Here is a 20,209-nt window from a genome sequence, read left to right on the forward strand (position 1 = left end):
TTGCCAGTTCTTGCTGTGAGATGTTACCCCACTCTTCCACCAAGGCACCTGCAAGTTCCCGGACATATCTGGGGGGAATGGCCCTAGCCCTCACCCTCCGATCCAACAGGTCCCAGACATGCTCAATGGGATTGAGATCTGGGCTCTTCGCTGGCCATGGCAGAACACTGACATTCCTGTCTTGCAGGAAATCACACACAGAACGCGCAGTATGGCTGGTGGCATTGTCATGATGAGCCTGCAGGAAGGGTACCACATGAGGGAGGAGGATGTCTTCCCTGTAACGCACAGCGTTGAGATTGCCTGCAATGACAACAAGCTCAGTCCGATGATGCTGTGACACACCACCCCAGACCATGACGGACCCTCCACCTCGATCCCGCTCCAGAGTACAGGCCTCGGTGTAACGCTCATTCCTTCGACGATAAACGCGAATCCGACAATCACCCCTGTTGAGACAAAACCGCGACTCGTCAGTGAAGAGCACTTTTTGCCAGTCCTGTCTGGTTCAGCGATGGTGGGTTTGTGCCCATAGGCAACGTTGTTGCCGGTGATGTCTGGTGAGGACCTGCCTTACAACAAGCCTACAAGCCCTCAGTCCAGCCTCTCTCAGTCTATTGCGGACAGTCTGAGCACTGATGGAGGGATTGTGCGTTCCTGGTGTAACTCGGGCAGTTGTTGTTGCCATCCTGTACCTGTCCCGCAGGTGTGATGTTCGGATGTACCGATCTTGTGCAGGTGTTGTTACACGTGGTCTGCCACTGCAAGGACAATCAGCTGTCTGTCCTGTCTCCCTGTAGCACTGTCTTAGGGTTGTCATAGTATGGACATTGCAATTTATTTCCCTGGCCACATCTGCAGTCCTCATGACTCCTTGCAGCATGCCTAAGGCACGTTCACGCAGATGAGCAGGGACCCTGGGCATTTTTATTTTGGTGTTTTTCAGAGTCAGTAGAAAGGCCTCTTTAGTGTCCTAAGTTTTCATAACTGTGACCTTAATTGCCTACCGTCTAAGCGGTTTGTGTCTTAACGACCGTTCCACAGGTGCATGTTCATTAATTGTTCATGGTTAATTGTAGAGGCATGGGAAACAGTGTTTAAACCCTTTACAAAGAAGATCTGTGAAGTTATTTGGATTTTTACGAATTATCTTTGAAAGACAGGGTCCTGAAAAAGGGACATTTCTTTTTTTTGCTAAGTTTATGTATGAATTAATGAATTAATTAATTAAATATACATACAGTGGGGAGAACAAGTATTTGATACACTGCCGATTTTGCAGGTTTTCCTACTTACAAAGCATGTAGAGGTCTGTAATTTTTATCAGAGGTACACTTCAACTGTGAAAGACGGAATCTAAAACAAAAATCCAGAAAATCGCATTGTATGATTTTTAAGTAATTCATTTGCATTTTATTGCATGACATAAGTATTTGATACATCAGAAAAGCAGAACTTAATATTTGGTACAGAAACCTTTGTTTGAAATTACAAATAGGGGATTTTGGCCCACTCCTCCATACAGACCTCTCCAGATCCTTCAGGTTTCGGGGCTGTCGCTGGGCAATACAGACTTTCAGCTCCCTCCAAATATGTTCTATTGGGTTCAGGTCTGGAGACTGGCTAGGCCACTCCAGGACCTTGAGATGCTTCTTACGGAGCCACTCCTTAGTTGCCCTGTCTGTGTGTTTCGGGTCGTTGTCATGCTGGAAGACCCAGCCACGACCCATCTTCAATGCTCTTACTGAGGGAAGGAGGTTGTTGGCCAAGATCTCGCGATACATGGCCCCATCCATCCTCCCCTCAATACGGTGCAGTCGTCCTGTCCCCTTTGCAGAAAAGCATCCCCAAAGAATGATGTTTCCACCTCCATGCTTCACGGTTGGGATGGTTTTCTTGGGGTTGTACTCATCCTTCTTCTTCCTCCAAACACGGCGAGTGGAGTTTAGACCAAAAAGCTCTATTTTTGTCTCATCAGACCACATGACCTTCTCCCATACTTCCTCTGGATCATCCAGATGGTCATTGGCAAACTTCAGACGGGCCTGGACATGCGCTGGCTTGAGCAGGGGGACCTTGCGTGCGCTGCAGGATTTTAATCCATGACGGCGTAGTGTGTTACTAATGGTTTTCTTTGAGATTGTGGTCCCAGCTCTCTTCAGGTCATTGACCAGGTCCTGCCGTGTAGTTCTGGGCTGATCCCTCACCTTCCTCATGATCATTGATGCCCCACGAGGTGAGATCTTGCATGGAGCCCCGGACCGAGAGTGATTGACCGTCATCTTGAACTTCCATTTTCTAATAATTGCGCCAACAGTTGTTGCCTTCTCACCAAGCTGCTTGCCTATTGTCCTGTAGCCCATCCCAGCCTTGTGCAGGTCTACAATTTTATCCCTGATGTCCTTACACAGCTCTCTGGTCTTGGCTATTGTGGAGAGGTTGGAGTCTGTTTGATTGAGTGTGTGGACAGGTGTCTTTTATACAGGTAACGAGTTCAAACAGGTGCAGTTAATACAGGTAATGAGTGGAGGACAGGAGGGCTTCTTAGAGAAAAACTAACAGGTCTGTGAGAGCCGGAATTCTTACTGGTTGGTAGGTGATCAAATTCTTATGTCATGCAATAAAATGCAAATTAATTACTTAAAAATCATACAATGAGATTTTCTGGATTTTTGTTTTAGATTCCGTCTCTCACTGTTGAAGTGTACCTATGATAACAATTACAGACCTCTACATGCTTTGTAAGTAGGAAAACCTGCAAAATCGGCAGTGTATCAAATACTTGTTCTCCCCACTGTATATATGCGGGGAAAAAACACATGGGGGATTGGAAGTGATGCAGACAATTACATTGATGGAAGTTGATGGTCCTCTGTAGCTCAGCTGGTAGAGCACGGCGCTTGTAACGCCAAGGTAGTGGGTTCGATCCCCGGGACCACCCATACACAAAAAAATGTATGCACGCATGACTGTAAGTCGCTTTGGATAAAAGCGTCTGCTAAATGGCATATTATTATTATTATTATTATTATAAGTTACAATCTATCTGCTATATTAAAGCTGATCTACCCCCTAAAAAAAGAAAAAAGTAAGACATTTGCACCCTAAATATGAATCCAAGTTATTCATTATTTTGTGACTGTGCAACTTTCTGTCTTTAGTCTAAGTTTATGGGCAGTCAGGTTACATCGTCTACTTTTTGGGCCTACTCCTCAGTCAGCTCTTACACGTCACTGAGTGGTAATTGCAAAAATAAGAAAGCCCCTCCCATTATGGGTCACGACCCCATCAATCACATGGTTTCCAGGGCGACAGCGGAGGGGAAATTGCAGACTGTTGTGGGGTAGAGCTGGTGCCACTGCCAGCTGTGCAGTGAGGGGGCACAGTATTGTATTATAAATAGTTCCAGTCCAGAGCTGCAAGGTTGCCTTCCCCCTCCCTCTCTCCCCTGTTCCTCCGCTCCCTCTCTCTCTCCCCTTCAATATAGTTCCTCTACCTCTCCTCTCTTTCTCTCCTCTTTCTCTCCTTAATCTCTTTCCTCTTCTCTCTTTCCTTGTTCAATATATATGTCAGAGCCAAGGGGAAAGAGGCAGTGACAACCACTGTTTTCAGAGTCAGGCACACACGCGTTAGGGTTGGGCAATATTACGATAGTATCGTCTATCGACAATGTTTGACACACACTCAAAAAAAACTATTTGGATCTACTTAATTACATTTTGGACAGTAGCCTAGTTATACCTCATGGAAACAGGTTATTTTTACATTAAATGATAAATACAGATCTACTTAATTGTGTTATTGAAACACTATTGAAATAATAATTAGAAATGAATGTCAGATTGAGTTGAAACATGATTACATTTTATCAATTAGAACAAGTACTGTACCTCCCAAATGAATCAATTGAATGAATCAAATGTGATCCCATTTCTAGCTCTGACTTTGCTGAAAGCTACTTTATTGAGGAAAAATGTACTTGCTATGACTGTGATGTGGTTGTCCCACCTAGCCATCTTAAGATTAATGCACGAACTGTAAGTCGCTCTGGATAAGTGTCTGCTAAAGGACTAAAATGTAAATGTCAATTGTGTCAGTTCTAGCTCATTGAGTTAAAAAGTCCTTCTTTACACTCAAGTTTGATTTCCAATAAAAAAAATGGTATAGTGAAGATTTCAGTAGGGAGCTTTGTGCTCCCATTCAGTTCTTGCTCATCCATGAGCTTCTCTAACAAATTGAGATAGAGCAAAACTTAAGGGCTGCCCTTGTCGATGGTGCGGACATTTAGCGTCAGGTAGCCTAGCGGTTAAGAGTGTTGGGCCAGTAACCGAAAGGTAGCTGGATCGAATCCCCAAGCCGCAAGGTGAAAAAATCTGCCATTCTGCCCTTGAGCAAGCCAGTTAAACCCCAACAACAACTGCTACCCGGGCACCGATGACATGGACGTCGATTAAGGCAGCCCCCCGCACCTCTCTGATTCAGAGGGGTTGGGTTAAATGCGGAAGATACATTTCAGTTGAATGCCTTCAGTTGTGCAACTGACTAGGTATCCGCTTTCCCTTAGCCATCGTCGATGGACATTTAGCCTATTTGAACTTGACTGGCGCCGCGCAGTTGCCTAAAGAATGGAGTCGGGCAGCACAAATGTGACATTGAGTAATCTGCCTATTCCTATAGCCTATGTTATATCGGCCTACAGAACGCAAGAGAGGAATGTAGCCTATACAGAGCAAAGAATCCACCAAAGCAGTGAAAAATGTCCAGTCAGAACTCAACCTCATCATTTTATGCATGCTTTATAACAGAGTTCCATCTCAAAAAGTTGTTTGAAAAGCCAAAAAATGTAAGGTAGCCAGGGGCTTAATAATGACAGAGAACAAACAATATCAATGGCGTATAGAAAAATCGAATGGCACGTTTAAATCAAGAGAGAGCGCAAGCACGAGAGGGAGAGAGCGCGAGGGCGCGCAAGAGAAAGAAATGAAACCATTCGACCACAAATAACCAAATTCTAACAAAGAAATATCTATCCAAAATACATACATTTATTGGCAATTGAAATTCAATTGAATTACAAACTTCATTGTAAATAGAGATAAATTAGGACAACAAGCTGGTCAAAATCAAAAAATTCTAACAAAGGAAGACATTAACAAATGTACAAACTCTGTGACCATAGCCTGGCAATAGAGACAGGACACCATAGAAGGTCAGAGAAGAAAGACTATGTAAGCACTGTGGGTCGGGTGAAGTAGAGCATGAACAGCACTTCCTACTCCACTGCTCAAACTGACTCAACCAAAAGTATTTATCTCTTAACATTTTAAGAAAGAATTGCAGGATGTCTTGAACTGCCTGCTGAGGAGAAAATCTGCATTTTCTTAGGAGAAAAGGTAGAGACAGTAGATCTTGCTGCAGATTATGTACTGGCCTGTCATTATATAAGAAAGACAATAGCTCCCACCATGTCATACACATGAGCCCTTGTAGATTTAATTTCTCCCCTGCAAACAATAATTAGTCGTTAGGACGTCACAAAATGGTCGCCTAAAGTTGTCAGGTCGTTGTGTCATGGTCCCCTGAATGTCCTCGGGAATGTCCCCGGAACCAACCGGGAACTAGACAAAACTTCCAGGGGACCATGACACAACGTCCCAAGAACATCCCCGGGACCAACCGGGAACTATAAAAAGGTCCCCCAGAGAACGTTCTCTTGGGACCATCACGCGACATCATTAGGATTATTAAAAGGAAAGTTCTGAAAATGCCCTAAAAAGGTCCTGACATGGTCCTCAGTGACGTCCTGGGAACTAGACAAATGTCCCCCAGAGAACATTCCCTTGGGACCATCACACAATGCTCTTAGAACGTTCTAAGAACGTAAGTGGGATAACTGTCTCCTGAGAGGCGCAGTGGTCTAAGGCACTGCATCGCAGTGCTAGCTGTGCCACTAGAGATCCTGGTTCGAATCCAGGCTCTGTCGCAGCCGGCCGCGACCGGGAGACTCATGGGCGGCGCACAATTGGCCCAGCGTCGTCCAGGGTAGGGGAGGGAATGGCCGGCAGGGATGTAGCTCAGTTGATAGAGCATGGCGTTTGCAACGCCAGGGTTGTGTGGTTCGATTCCCACGGGGGACCAGTATGAAAAAAAAAAGTACAAAAAAATATATATATATATATATATGTATTCACTAACTGTAAGTCGCTCTGGATAAGAGCGTCTGCTAAATGACGTAAATGTAAATGTAAATGTAATAACGTCGCACTGAAACCCTTAAGGGACCTAATGGGAGTGTCGTCGAATGTCCTCAGGATGTCCCCTGTTTGCTGGGTCAATTGTTGCTGTTCGTTTGATTTTTCCTGTATTCTTTTCCATGTATAGTTGTTTGTGTTGATATATACAGTATTATTATTGTTGCTCAAACATATTGTTAATTTATGTAATACTTCACCTACATTGCTATTGCAACAGTGGCAACAACCCATTCATGCCAATACGCATTTATTGAATTAAACTGGAGAGAGAGAGAGAGAGAGAGAGAGAGAGAGAGAGAGAGAGAGAGAGAGAGAGAGAGAGAGAGAGAGAGAGAGAGAGAGAGAGAGAGAGAGAGAGAGAGAGAGAGAGAGAGAGAGAAATGCAAATTAATTTATAACATTTTTGTCATGCGTTTTTCTGGATTTTTTTGTTGTTATTCTGTCTCTCACTGCTCAAATAAACCTACCATTAAAATTATAGACTGATCATTTCTTTGTCAGTGGGCAAATGTACAAAATCAGCAGGGGATCAAATAATTTTTTTCCCCTCACTGTATTCCACGGCGTGTCCTCGGGGCATGTGCAGACCAGCTGGCAGGCGTTTTCACAGACATTTTCAACCTCTCCTTGTCCAAGTCTCTAATCACTACGTTTCAAACTGACTACCATAATTCCTGTCCCCAAAAACAGCCTACAGGGAGGAAGTCAGAGACCTGGCAGTGTGGTGCCAGGACAACAACAACATCTCCCTCAACATTAGCAAGACCAAGGAGCTGATTGTGGACTTCAGGAAACGGGGGCGGGTGCACAACCACATCCACGGGCCGCAGTGGAGAGGGTCAACAGCTTCAAGTTCCTCGGTGTCCCCATCACTGGGGACTTATCATGATCCTCTCACACCAGCACAGTTGTGAAGAAGGCACGGCAGTGCCTCTTCTCCATCAGGAGGCTGAAAGTATTAGGCATGGCCCCTCAGATCCTTAGGAGCTTTTACAGCTGCTCCATCCTGATTGGTTGTACCACCTACAGAGGGAGGTGTGGACCGCCCAGCGCATCACTCGGGGTGAGATCCCAGCCATCCAGGACATACATGCCAGGCAGTGTCTGAGAATATTTTTGCTAAAATGACTCCAGCCAGAGACATGAACTGTTCTCCATGCTCCCGTCTGGCAGAAGGTACTGGTGCATCAAGGCTCAGACCAACATCATCCTGAACAGCTTCTATCCCCTGGCCATAAGACTTAAATGGCTAACAACTACTGCTCCCCCTCACACCTACGCTGCTGCTAAAATTATCATTGATTAGATGTACTACTACCACTACGCTGCTGTTCATTGATTATTGACTGCCATTGCCATTCGTCCCCATCTATTTTATCCTGCTACTGGTCACTATTACTCCTGTTCACATGTACAGTGAACAGAACATTAGGAACACATTCTTAATATTGAGTTGCACCCCCTTTTGCCCTCAGAACAGCCTCAATTCATCGGGATATGGACTCTACAAGGTGTCGAAAGCATTACACAGGGATGCTGGCCCATGTTGACTCCAATGCTTCCCACAGTTGTGTCAAGTTGGCTGGATGTCCTATGTGTGATGGACCAGCATTGATACACTCGGGATACTGTTAAGCGTGAAAAACCCAGCAGGGTTGCAGTTCTTGACACACTCAAACCGATGTGCCTGGCACCTACTACCATACCCTGTTCAAAGGTACTTACATATTTTGTCTTGCCCATTCACCCTCTGAATGGCACACATACACAATCCATGTCACAATTGTATGAAGGCTTAAAAATTGTTCTTTACAAATGGGTCTCCTCCCCTTCATCTACACTTATTGAAGTGGATTTAGGTGACATCAATAAGGGATCATAGAGTTCACCTGGATTCACCTGGTCAGTCTATGTCATGGAAAGAGCAGGTGTTACTAATGTTTTGTACACTCAGTGTACATACATTAGTATCTATCTATTTATGCTGTTACTGGTCACGGTTACTCCTGTTTACATGTATATATTACCACTAGTATATTACCATAAGTATTTATATACAGTATTCGTACTACCAGTCATTTTCCAGCTCTATTTACATGCATAGTCGCCTATCATGCCTACAATGTCAATCTTGCGCACACACTCATGCTAGGCTTGGGCGGTATACCATATATACCGTATACTGGGGTATTTGGAAAAAGACACAGGATGGTTTTTCAATACCGTCAAAACTTAAGTAAATACAGTGCATTCGGAAAGTATTCAGACCCCTTGACTTTTTCCACATTTTGTTACGTTACAGCCTTACTCTGAAATTGATTAAATAAATGTGTTCCCTCATCAATCTACACACAATACCCCATAATGACAAAGCAAAAAATCGGGGGAGAAGAACCCGATGGTCACTCTGACAGAGCTCCAGAGTTCCTCTGTGGAGATGGTAGAGCCTTCTAGAAGGTCAACCATCTCTGCAGCACTCCACCAATCAGGCCTTTATGGTAGAGTGGCCAGACGGAAGCCACTCCTCAGTAAAAAAGGCATATGACAGCCTGATTGGATTTGGCCAAAAGGCACCTAAAGGACTCTCAGACCATGAGAAACAAGATTCTCTGGTCTGATGAAACCAATATTTCACTCTTTAGCTGAATGCCAAGCATTCAAAACCTGGAAACCTGGTACCATCCCTACGGTGAAGCATGGTGGTGGCAGCATCATGCTGTGGGGATGTTTTTCAGCGCCAGGGACTGGGAGACTAGTCAGGATCGATGAACGGAGCAAAGTACAGAGAGATCCTTGATGAAAACCTGCTCCAGAGCGCTCAGGACCTCAGACTGGGGTGAAGGTTCACCTTCCAACAGGACAACAACCCTAAGCACACAGCTAAGACAACGCAGGAATGGCTTCGGGACAAGTCTCTGAATGTCCTTGAGTGGCCCAGCCAGAGCCCGGACTGGAACCCGATCAAACATCTCTGGAGAAACCTGAAAATAGCTGTGCAGCAACGCTCCCCATCCAACCTGACAGAGCTTGAGAGGATCTGCAGAGAAGAATGGGAGAAACTCCCCAAATACAGGTATGCCAAGCTTGTAGTGTCATACCCAAGAAGACTCGAGGCAGTAATCACTGCCAAAGGTGCTTCAACAAAGTACTGAGTAAAGGGTCTGAATACTTATGTAAATGTGATTTCAGTAATATATATATATATATATATATATATATATATATATATATATATATATATATATATATATATATATATACACACATATACACACACATTTGCACACACACTAGCTAATGCAGCTAGCTAAATTTAGCCTACTCACCCGGCTCAAACAGACAGGAATGCTATGTATCTTAGCTAGCTGGCTAAGGCTATCCAACAATGGAACTCTTCCAAGCCAAGGTAAGTTTTCGGTTTTATAAATGTATTGCCACCAGGGCACGCCGCTGTACCTGCTAAACTGCTTGCTGTACACTGTCCTGCGTGATTATAGCGGGTTTACTAACGTGTTAGTTCTAGTAGCTATGTTGACTATGACTTTAGCTAATATGGTGACAACAATGTAGGCTGTGTGTAGCGGTTAGCGGTTATGGTATGAAGGTTTGGCTTGGAAAGGTTTTTTCGCCTGGTCACAGACAGCTGTTGTGTTGTACACTCAAGTCCACAAGTGAAGGGAAAGGGTGAGATGAGGCGAGTGCATAGATGCGAGAAGGAATTATACAATGAGCAAAGTGATGAGGCTGTTTGTATGTGGCTGCTTTGAAAGTGAACCGTGTACGCGGGTGATCAGAGTTGTATTCATCCTGTCGATTCTGTTGAAAATGTTTTCTTAAATGGAAGCAAATGCTACAAAAAGGGGATAAAACTACCTGAATTTGTCCAACAAACTCTTGTTTGCAACTGTTTGGACTAATGATTACACCCTAGATCAGCTAGATGGAGGCAAGAATGTGCAAGGAGGTATTGAATGTGTCACTGTCTGTCACCTTAATTACACCAATTTGTCTCTCGACATATGCACCTACGTTATAAACTTTTCTTCGTAGGCTAGGTTGTAGCAACCTCATGATGGGTATAGAGAAAAGTTGAGTATCATGTAGTAGCCTAAACCTATTGATGTTACATTGAGGTGGGTGAATGGAATATGAATGACAGTCATCCAATATGCTGTAATAGAAATAAGGTCATGCTCATAAAAATAAACGACCGCCACTGGTGTCAAGGTAATATGCACATGGGCAAGTCCATGGCAACGGAATTACGCTGACACTCAGATTTTTCACATTAAAATGTATGCCAAACAAAAATCATTGATTTCAAAGTTTAAACTACCAGAGATCTGTGTGCACAAGGACTACTTTGAATAATTTACACAGAACATTTCATAAAAACACATTTACAGTAAAACTGTAAATATGCAGCGATGGAACAAGACTGTAATTACCAATTGGATATCACGAAATTGGGGAGAAAATAACTGTAAATAACTATAAATATGACTTTAATCAAGAGAAGACAGGTTTAATGTTAAAAAAGGTTCTTAGAAAATAGTCCTGATCATAGAAGCCTCGGCGATATCCAAAACAACTAACACACTGAATACATACATTTAGTAATTTTTAATTGTAAAGTCTTTCTACTCAATACCATGAGTAATTTTACAAATCTGGTAAAGTCGTTCAAGTATTGAATATTTTAGCTGTGTATTTTGGATGGAATCAAGGCATTAGAATGTACCAGAGGCCACTAAAATAGAGCTCATTCTGCAACAACATATCTGCAGACATGCCCGCCCGAACCCCCACATCCCAGAACTCTGGCTGGATACTTCATGTACTTACAGGAAAACACTGCATATGAGTAATGAGGACAGTCTACCACTGAACCATACTGACAGCAATCAGTGTGCCTGACACACACGCGAGAGAGAGAGCTGAGCAGCAGCCCTGGTACCACCAGGCACTGAGGCATGCTGTCCATTAACAGCGAAATGGGGCCAAAAGCAGAGCAGAGAGATGTGGAGCCCAGAGTCCCAGACATAAAAAGGGCAATTTTCAGCCTTCAGGAACACAACACACACAAACACATAGACGCACAACACACAGGGACACACGCATACACAGGGAGTTTCTCCAGATTTTTGTCTGACTGTAGCAGTATTCTTCCTTTGAAGTAGAACAGCTGTGAAGGTTTATGGTAATGAGACAACATTTACCTCTACAACTGAACGATAAAAGTGGATGCAAAGTAGGCTATAGGATGGACAGTAAAGCATTTAGGCACTATCCAGACACTACACAGGAATACTTTTTTATAATGTATTATTTATTAATACAGGTGATGCCAACGAGATTAAACATCTCTTTTACAAAGGATACCTATTCCAAGATAGGTGGCATCTTAATAATAATAATCTCTTAGAAAGCCATCCCAGCGGTTAAAGTAAGTAGGTTAATTTGCTCTGGCAGGACAGCTAGCTTTCTCCAAATTAGACCTTGAGCTAGCTCTGCACTGCTCTACTCTGCACTGCTCTACTCTGCACTGCTCTACTCTGCACTGCTCTACTCTGCACTGCTCTACTCTGCACTGCTCTACTCTGCACTGCTCTACTCTGCACTGCTCTACTCTGCACTGCTCTACTCTGCACTCTCTACTCTACTCTACTCTACTCTACTCTACTCTACTCTACTCTACTCTACTCTACTCTGCACTGCTATGTTCTGCACTGCTCTAGTGTGCTCTACCTGGCTGTGCTCTAGTGTGCTCTACTCGGCGGTGCCCTACTCGGCTGTGCTCACCTCACAACGGCCCCACAGGTCACACAGCTTCCTGCCATTTATACACAGGCCGCAAACACTGAGCTAACTTCCTGTGCACACTGAACCACAGCCAGTGATTGGTGCAGCAGGGGTAGACTAGCATGCCTGGGGACACTGTCGGAAAGGTGGTGTTAGTGGTAGCCAGTTAGCGAGGTAGCCAATGAGAACAAAAGTGTTAAAGGAGAAGTTTACCCAAAACCCAGAAACTCCCAAGTGATTCCATACATTGAAACTAGTTCAGTGGAGTTTGCCCTCTCCCTGGAGTGCAGAACAGAGACAGCTGCAAAAACGGGTCACGTGACTCGTGACGTTGCTTGATTCAAACCTCACTCTGCTCCGTTGTCAGTGAAGGCTTGATCCCCAAATCCGCGAACTGTGGACAAATGCATTGTTTTATTGAACGTGTACGGCTGAATGAGCAATTTTTGTCAAAAGTACTATCGGTGTTGAGTCAGGAAATGTGTACTTTTTCACCTAAAACATTTGATTATTTTATATAAATTATTATATGTAGCCGACTGCCACAGCAGCGAAGATTGGGTAAGAACTGCGCGTGTGCGCCCTTGTGAGAGAAACCCTGCTATGTAGAAACATGTTTTCCAGTAAATTATACAGATGGTTCATTAGAAATAGTAAATATTAAGTAAATACTCCAGCTGCCAACCTTACATCGCTGCATGTGTAACAAGCACTTCAGCGAAGATGCATATGAATGAGATATGCCATCTGAAATTATGGGCACAGAAAACCGAAGCGTACTAAAAGATACAGCTTTTGCTACTGTGTCTCCATGGACTGGATCTGGCGCAGTGGCAAAATACAAAGGCGCGTTTGAGACGAGAAAGCGACAAAGCAAGCAGAGATATGTAGCCTGATCCTTGAAGTTCGAAGTGTTCTTATTTTGTTATTGCCATTGCACCATATCATGTAGACTTACACTTAGTGTACAAAACTTTATGAACACCTTCCTAATATTGAGTTGCACACCCCCTTTGCACTCAGAACAGCCTCATTTAGCCGGGGCATGGACTCAAGGTGTCGAAAGCGTTCCACAGGGGTGCTGGCCCATGTTGACTCCAATGCTTCCCAAAGTTGAGTCAAGTTGCAGGATGTCCTTTGGGTGGTGGACCATTCTTACACACAGGAAACTGTTGAGTGTGAAAACCCCAGTAGCGTTGCAGTTCTTGACACACTAAAACCGATGCGCCTGGCACCTACTACCATACCCCGGTCAAAGGCACTTAAGTATTTTGTCTTGCCCATTCACCCTCTGAATAGCACACATACACAATCCATGTTTCAATTGTTTTTAAGGGTTAAAAATACTTATTTAAACCTGTCTCCTCCCCTTCATCTACACGAATTTAATTGGAATTAAAAAGTGACATCAATAAGGGATCATAGCTTTCACCTGGATTCACCTGGTCAGTCTGTCATGGAAAGAGAAGCTGTTCCTAATGTTTTGTACACTCAGTGCGCATATGAAGTGGGTAAAAAAGTATATGAACATTATTAAAGTGACCAGTGTTCAATGACTATGTACATAGGGCAGCAGTCTCTAAGGTGCAGGGTTGAGTACCGGGTGGTAGCCGGCTAATAACAGTGACAAAGTTCAGGGCGGAAGCCGGCTAGTGGTGACTATTTAACAGTCTGATGGCCTGGAGATAGAAGCTGTTTTTCAGTCTCTTTGTCCCAGCTTTCATGCACCTGTACTGTCTCTGCCTTCTAGATGGTAGCGGGGTGAACAGGCCATGGCTCGGGTGGCTGAGTTCCTTGATGATCTTCTTGGCCTTCCTGTGACACCAGTTAGCCTACTATCTTTGGTTACATGGATAAATATAAATAGAAGCTAAATCCTGTATACAGCTATAGATAGCAGGCTACACTGCATAATGAAACAATCCATCGTACGTAAGGGTGGACTGACTATTATTTGGCATTAATAGACTGGTTTTACGCATAACAACTTTCTATCCAAGCTGGGAAAGAGTGTGAGGATGGCTCATGTCATGCAGGTTCAGATAGGCTATAAAGGACAGTTGTGTATATTAAAAAAAATATATATATATATATATATATATATATATATATATATATATATATATATATATATACAGTGGGGAGAACAAGTATTTGATACACTGCCGATTTTGCAGGTTTTCCTACTTACAAAGCATGTAGAGGTCTGTAATTTTTATCATAGGTACACTTCAACTGTGAGAGACGGAATCTAAAACAAAAATCCAGAAAATCACATTGTATGATTTTTAAGTAATTAATTTGCATTTCATTGCATGACATAAGTATTTGATACATCAGAAAAGCAGAACTTAATATTTGGTACAGAAACCTTTGTTTGCAATTACAGAGATCATACGTTTCCTGTAGGTCTTGACCAGGTTTGCACACACTGCAGCTGGGATTTTGGCCCACTCCTCCATACAGACCTTCTCCAGATCCTTCAGGTTTTGGGGCTGTCGCTGGGCAATACGGACTTTCAGCTCCCTCCAAAGATTTTCTATTGGGTTCAGGTCTGGAGACTGGCTAGGCCACTTCAGGACCTTGAGATGCTTCTTACGGAGCCACTCCTTAGTTGCCCTGGCTGTGTGTTTCAGGTCGTTGTCATACTGGAAGACCCAGCCACGACCCATCTTCAATGCTCTTACTGAAGGAAGGAGGTTGTTGGCCAAGATCTCGCGATACATGGCCCCATCCATCCTCCCCTCAATACGGTGCAGTCGTCCTGTCCCCTTTGCAGAAAAGCATCCCCAAAGAATGATGTTTCCACCTCCATGCTTCACAGTTGGGATGGTGTTCTTGGGGTCGTACTCATCCTTCTTCTTCCTCCAAACACGGCGAGTGGAGTTTAGACCAAAAAGCTCTATTTTTGTCTCATCAGACCACATGACCTTCTCCCATTCCTCCTCTGGATCATCCAGATGGTCAATGGCAAACTTCAGACGGGCCTGGACATGCGCTGGCTTGAGCAGGGGGAGCTTGCGTGCGCTGCAGGATTTTAATCCATGACGGCGTAGTGTGTTCTCTTCAGGTCATTGACCAGGTCCTGCCGTGTAGTTCGGGGCTGATCCCTCACCTTCCTCATGATCATTGATGCTCCACGAGGTGAGATCTTGCATGGAGCCCCGGACCGAGGGTGATTGACCGTCATCTTGAACTTCTTCCATTTTCTAATAATTGCGGCAACAGTTGTTGCCTCCTCACCAAGCTGCTTGCCTACGGTCCTGTAGCCCATCCCATTCTTGTGCAGGTCTACAATTCTATCCCTGATGTCCTTACACAGCTCTCTGGTCTTGGCCATTGTGGAGAGGTTGGAGTCTGTTTGATTGAGTGTGTGGACAGGTGTCTTTTATACAGGTAACGAGTTCAAACAGGTGCAGTTAATACAGGTAATGAGTGGAGAACAGGAGGGCTTCTTAAAGAAAAACTAACAGGTCTGTGAGAGCCGGAATTCTTACTGGTTGGTAGGTGATCAAATACTTATGTCATGCAATAAAATGCAAATTAATTACTTAAAAATCATACAATGTGATTTTCTGGATTTTTGTTTTAGATTCCGTCTCTCACAGTTGAAGTATACCTATGATAAAAATTACAGACCTCTACATGCTTTGTAAGTAGGAAAACCTGCAAAATCGGCAGTGTATCAAATACTTGTTCTCCCCACATATATATATATATATATATATATATATATTAGGTTGCTGATTAGTATGCTGTTTTATCGAAAATGAATTTTTACTATCTGCAAAGTTTGAATTTCCAACTTGAATTACTGAACAAGTAATTACATTATTGCCACCAGCCAGCAGTCTAAATGGAACCCTTTCGACACTGTGTATAGCTTCGTGAAATGTTAGGCTTAACATGAGAAAATAACACCCAAATAGGCCTACCAATAAACATTTATCCATAGAAAGCCTATCATCGATTCGATAGGCAGCCGCATAAACATGTCGCAAATTCAGCACCATGGACAGTGACTGGTACTTTGCAAACGCCGACCTTGCAGGGGGGGGTGTTCGCAATCTCTGCTGCTGTGGCAGTCAGCTACATAAAATAATTATATAAAATAATCAAATGTTTTAGGTGAAAAAGTACACAGTTCCTGACAAAACATTTATTGATAGTAATTTTGACAAAAATAGCTTATTTGCCCGTATGCTTTCAATAAAACAATACATTTGTCCACAGTTCACAAATTTGTGAATCATGCATTCAATAACAATGGAGCAGAGCGAGGCCTGCATCCAGCAATGTCACGTGACCCGTTTTTGCAGCTGTCTCCGTTCTGCACTCCAGGAAGAGAGAGGGGGAGAGGGACAACTCAACTGAACTAGTTTTAATGTATGGAATCACTTGGGAATTTCAGGATTTGGGGTAAACTTCTCCTTTAACCAGTGAGGTAGAGCAGGTGAGGTAGAGCTAGTGTAGGGCTATAGGACAGCATGCCTCACGACAGTAAAGTGTCTGCAGCAGATGCCCTTTTAGCCAGTGAGGTTGAACGCAGCTAGTGATTGGTGCAAGGCTAGCATGCTTGGGGACAGTACAGGAGATGCTGTGTCTTTTAGCCATTGAGGTAGAATGACCGTCACACTACTGTCTGTAACGCAGCACTAGAACACACATACACTCACTGTTGCACACATTATTATCAGTCATTACTATCTCAATGTACCTGTAATAGTAGAAACAGATGATAATACTATACTTCTGCTTTGGGTATGCACTGCAGTGTGTACTCTGAGGAACTAGTAACTGGATGTATAATATATTCTGTCTCTGTAGTTCATTTTGTACCCTAACTTCTGAATGATTCTTCCAACACCATGATTTGGTGATTTCTCTTCTCATTAAATATTGAAACCTTAGCTGCCCAGGAGGCTCACTAAGGAAGCAGAAAATACTTTATTTTTTAAATTCAGCTTGTAGACTAGTAGAAGATTAAATCCATGATGATTGACATCAAAGCAGTTCCACTTCAACATGATATACAGCCTGTTTATTTTTCAGTAGCAGAAAGCTAATTTCCCTGCTGCTATGTTCAACACACACACACATTCTCTCTCTCTCTCACTCACACACACAGACACACACACACACACCACACACACTCACACACACACACACACACACACACCCCGCCGCTGACCAAACCCAGTGCATTTCTGTTCTGTGTTTCTATTCAGATTGAAAAATGTTGGTTGATAATGACCCGTGCTTTGTAAAATGTCCTCTCCCCTCTAAGCCATGCCTCGGCCTGTTCACTTACTATTGACCATGCAGTGATTATGCCGTTTCTGATTACAACAAGCATGTTGGAAGTCCTGCTGAGCTGTGTCAACGTGTGTGTGTGTGTGTGTGTGTGTGTGTGTGTGTGTGTGTGTGTGTGTGTGTGTGTGTGTGTGTGTGTGTGTGTGTGGCCATTGTTCATGTGTGATTATGGCTCTGACAGTGTGTGTGTGTCCGTGTGTGAGCACTGTGTTTGTGTGTGGGCAGTGGGCATAGTGTATTGTGTCTGATGGCCATCCCTAAAGGTAGCTGAGAGCCAGTGCAGATGCTGAGAGATACAGCAAGAGAAACCTCTCAAGACATCCCCACACATCAAACATTTAAGGGCTACACTACCCAAAGTGCCAGAGAATATACAGCCAGAGCTCTATTTTCTTGAGTGAATCACACCCTAAAGAATGTTTGATTCGGAAGAACAACACAAGCAAAATGCCTGCAGTGTAAGCAAAACCAACCAAGCTCCAGGCAACAATTTACATTACCAATAATGCTGTAATTACTCTAGTCTAGTAGGCTACCACTATTGCATTGTGAGCTACTTCAGTAGGCTAATTAGGCTACTCTTTAATTGCATTCTAGTAGTTTTTTTGTTATTAGCCTACACAAGTGGAATAAGGCACAATCTATTGGGACAAGAACACTATTCTTCATTGACCAATATAAAGCCTGTGATATACTGCCAGACCGCATAATAGTATAAATACAAACATTCAGTAGCCTAACATTTCTCCATCACTGTAGGCTATTCTCTTGTGGGCTACTTTAAAGAATGAATACAGGAATCTATCTGAACATTATCATAAGGACCATGGCAGTCTTTCCCCATCGCACGTGTGGGACTGTGACTTCTGGAACGAGTACTAACAAAATCTCTCAAATTGAAATTGACAATCATCCTTCTTTGCGTCCTTCCTCCCTTCACTTTACGAACTGGTGTAGCGAACTCTGTTGCATCTGCAAATCCCAACTGTCCAGCCAGCAACATACAAGTAGGATTGAAACATTGTTGTCTAGAATCACATTTGTGGCTCCAGCAACGGCAAAGAATAATTGTTTACAGTAATGCACGGTAATGTAACAGTAAAGTCAGCTAACAGTAACTGCTCAAACGAGGTTTAGACATGCCTACTTGGCACCCTCCCAATGCCGAAAATATCTACTTTCTTTCCCGTTTCATTTGAATCAATCAAACAGAAGAAGCCCTCCACCAAAAACTGACAGCATCTGTAAAATAATATTGTACTCACCCACCGTTACTAGGTTTTCAATAGTTCCAATTTCACTCACTGGGATAAACCTGCAGCAGCGTTAGCGTCCTGTGGCTAACTAGTAGCGATACAGAAGAAAAGCCAGGGAGACAGGGCAGGCAAGAAAACCTATAGCAGCTCTGTCGCTAGTTGCCGCCCACTGCAGATTGAGAACGCCCCTAGCGAGAAGTCACTCCTTGATGGCGGGGCTGGGGATGAGGCAAAGGGAGACGGAGGATACTCGAGTGAAATGCAGACAGACAAAACGTTCAGTGTATGTAGCAGCCAGTTTTTGTATACATTAGAAACAATTCGAAGGTACTCTTAGGTAAGCAATTATAAAGCAATATAATATATACGTAGCATAGGGCCGTAGCTCAACTTCTGTGACTTAAATGAGTTTGTACCATGTTTTGTGCTGCTACCATGTTGTCTTGCTACCATGTGTTGCCATGTGGTGATGCTACCATGCTGTGTTGTCATGTGTTGATGGCATGCTATGTTGTTGTCTTAGGTCTCTTTTTATGTAGTGTTGTGGTGTCTCTCTTGTCTTGATGTGTGTTTTGTTTTATAATTTTAATCCCAGCCCCCTCCCCGCAGGAGGCCTTTTGGTAGGCCCTCATTTTAAATAAGAATTAGTTCTTAACTGACTTGCTTAGTTAAATAAAGGTTAAATACAATTTTAAAAAATAAAAACATTGAAAAATATTAATTCCACAGAAGGTAATTCATTCTAAGCACCCTAACTTTACTGACTAATACCCAGAAGAGAAGAAAAAGGCAGTGAATCAATATCTCAAAGCCCATGAAAATTAAATGAGATATGCATATCTCTCTCTCTGGCCCTATTCCCACTACTAGAGATTGAGATTCTGAGGAGCGGAGTGGCAAAAGAGATTTCAACTTTTAAATTCACATTACAACCTTGCCTTACCTTTCGTTGTGGCTGGCAACACGACATTCTAGGTCTGCAGCTCAAATTGAGCCCCACAGTGGAAATGTCATAATACCCTTAAAACCTAGCAGTCAAACATGGAAATGGTTCCAATCGTTTTTTCACCATTCATTTAATCCATTGTGGATTTTAGAAAGACTTCAAATAAGGGCTGTTTTTCGTGTAGGATTACCCTGGCATGACGTTTTGATAACCGTGTAAATCTCTCTTGACAAGGTGACTTTTGTCCCTATATTCCACTCTATTTACTCTCAGATTCAAAAATGCTAATTAGCATTCAAAGTAGACATCATGCAAGACTACAAATCCCTGCAAGCTCCTGCACATCATCTACTAGCTACCTTGATCCAAAACGAAAGATAAATTGAACATTTTAATTTACTGTTCAATATTTTATTTAACTAATATTTGTTGTCTTATTTATGCATTTGGTCTTGTGTCTTGTACAGAATACTATCGCAGTAGCAGTCAGATATTTATAATATTCCATGAATAGTAGGCTAGTTTTTTTTACAAAGAAGCTAGCTAGCTTGATGATATTAGCAACATACCCTTATTTTACCAGGTCCTCTTCTCCTTCAGCCAGTGGAGGTCTATATTTAATCCGTTATCATTTCTGC

General features: G+C 43.1%; 1 protein-coding gene across 1 annotated transcript in view; it reads right to left on the minus strand.

The window, feature by feature from the left end:
- LOC121578699 (protein phosphatase 1 regulatory inhibitor subunit 16B-like) overlaps nucleotides 1-18,721 on the minus strand; it is a 118,862-nt gene extending 100,141 nt beyond the window's left edge. The window contains exon 1 of the mRNA XM_041893089.2: nucleotides 18,639-18,721. The gene's annotated coding sequence lies outside the window, so the exon portion shown is untranslated. The remainder of the gene's footprint in view (nucleotides 1-18,638) is intronic.
- Between the last annotated feature and the right edge of the window lie 1,488 nt (nucleotides 18,722-20,209).

Source organism: Coregonus clupeaformis, chromosome 12 (genome assembly GCF_020615455.1).
Source record: "Coregonus clupeaformis isolate EN_2021a chromosome 12, ASM2061545v1, whole genome shotgun sequence".
NCBI classification, from domain to species: Eukaryota; Metazoa; Chordata; class Actinopteri; order Salmoniformes; family Salmonidae; genus Coregonus; species Coregonus clupeaformis.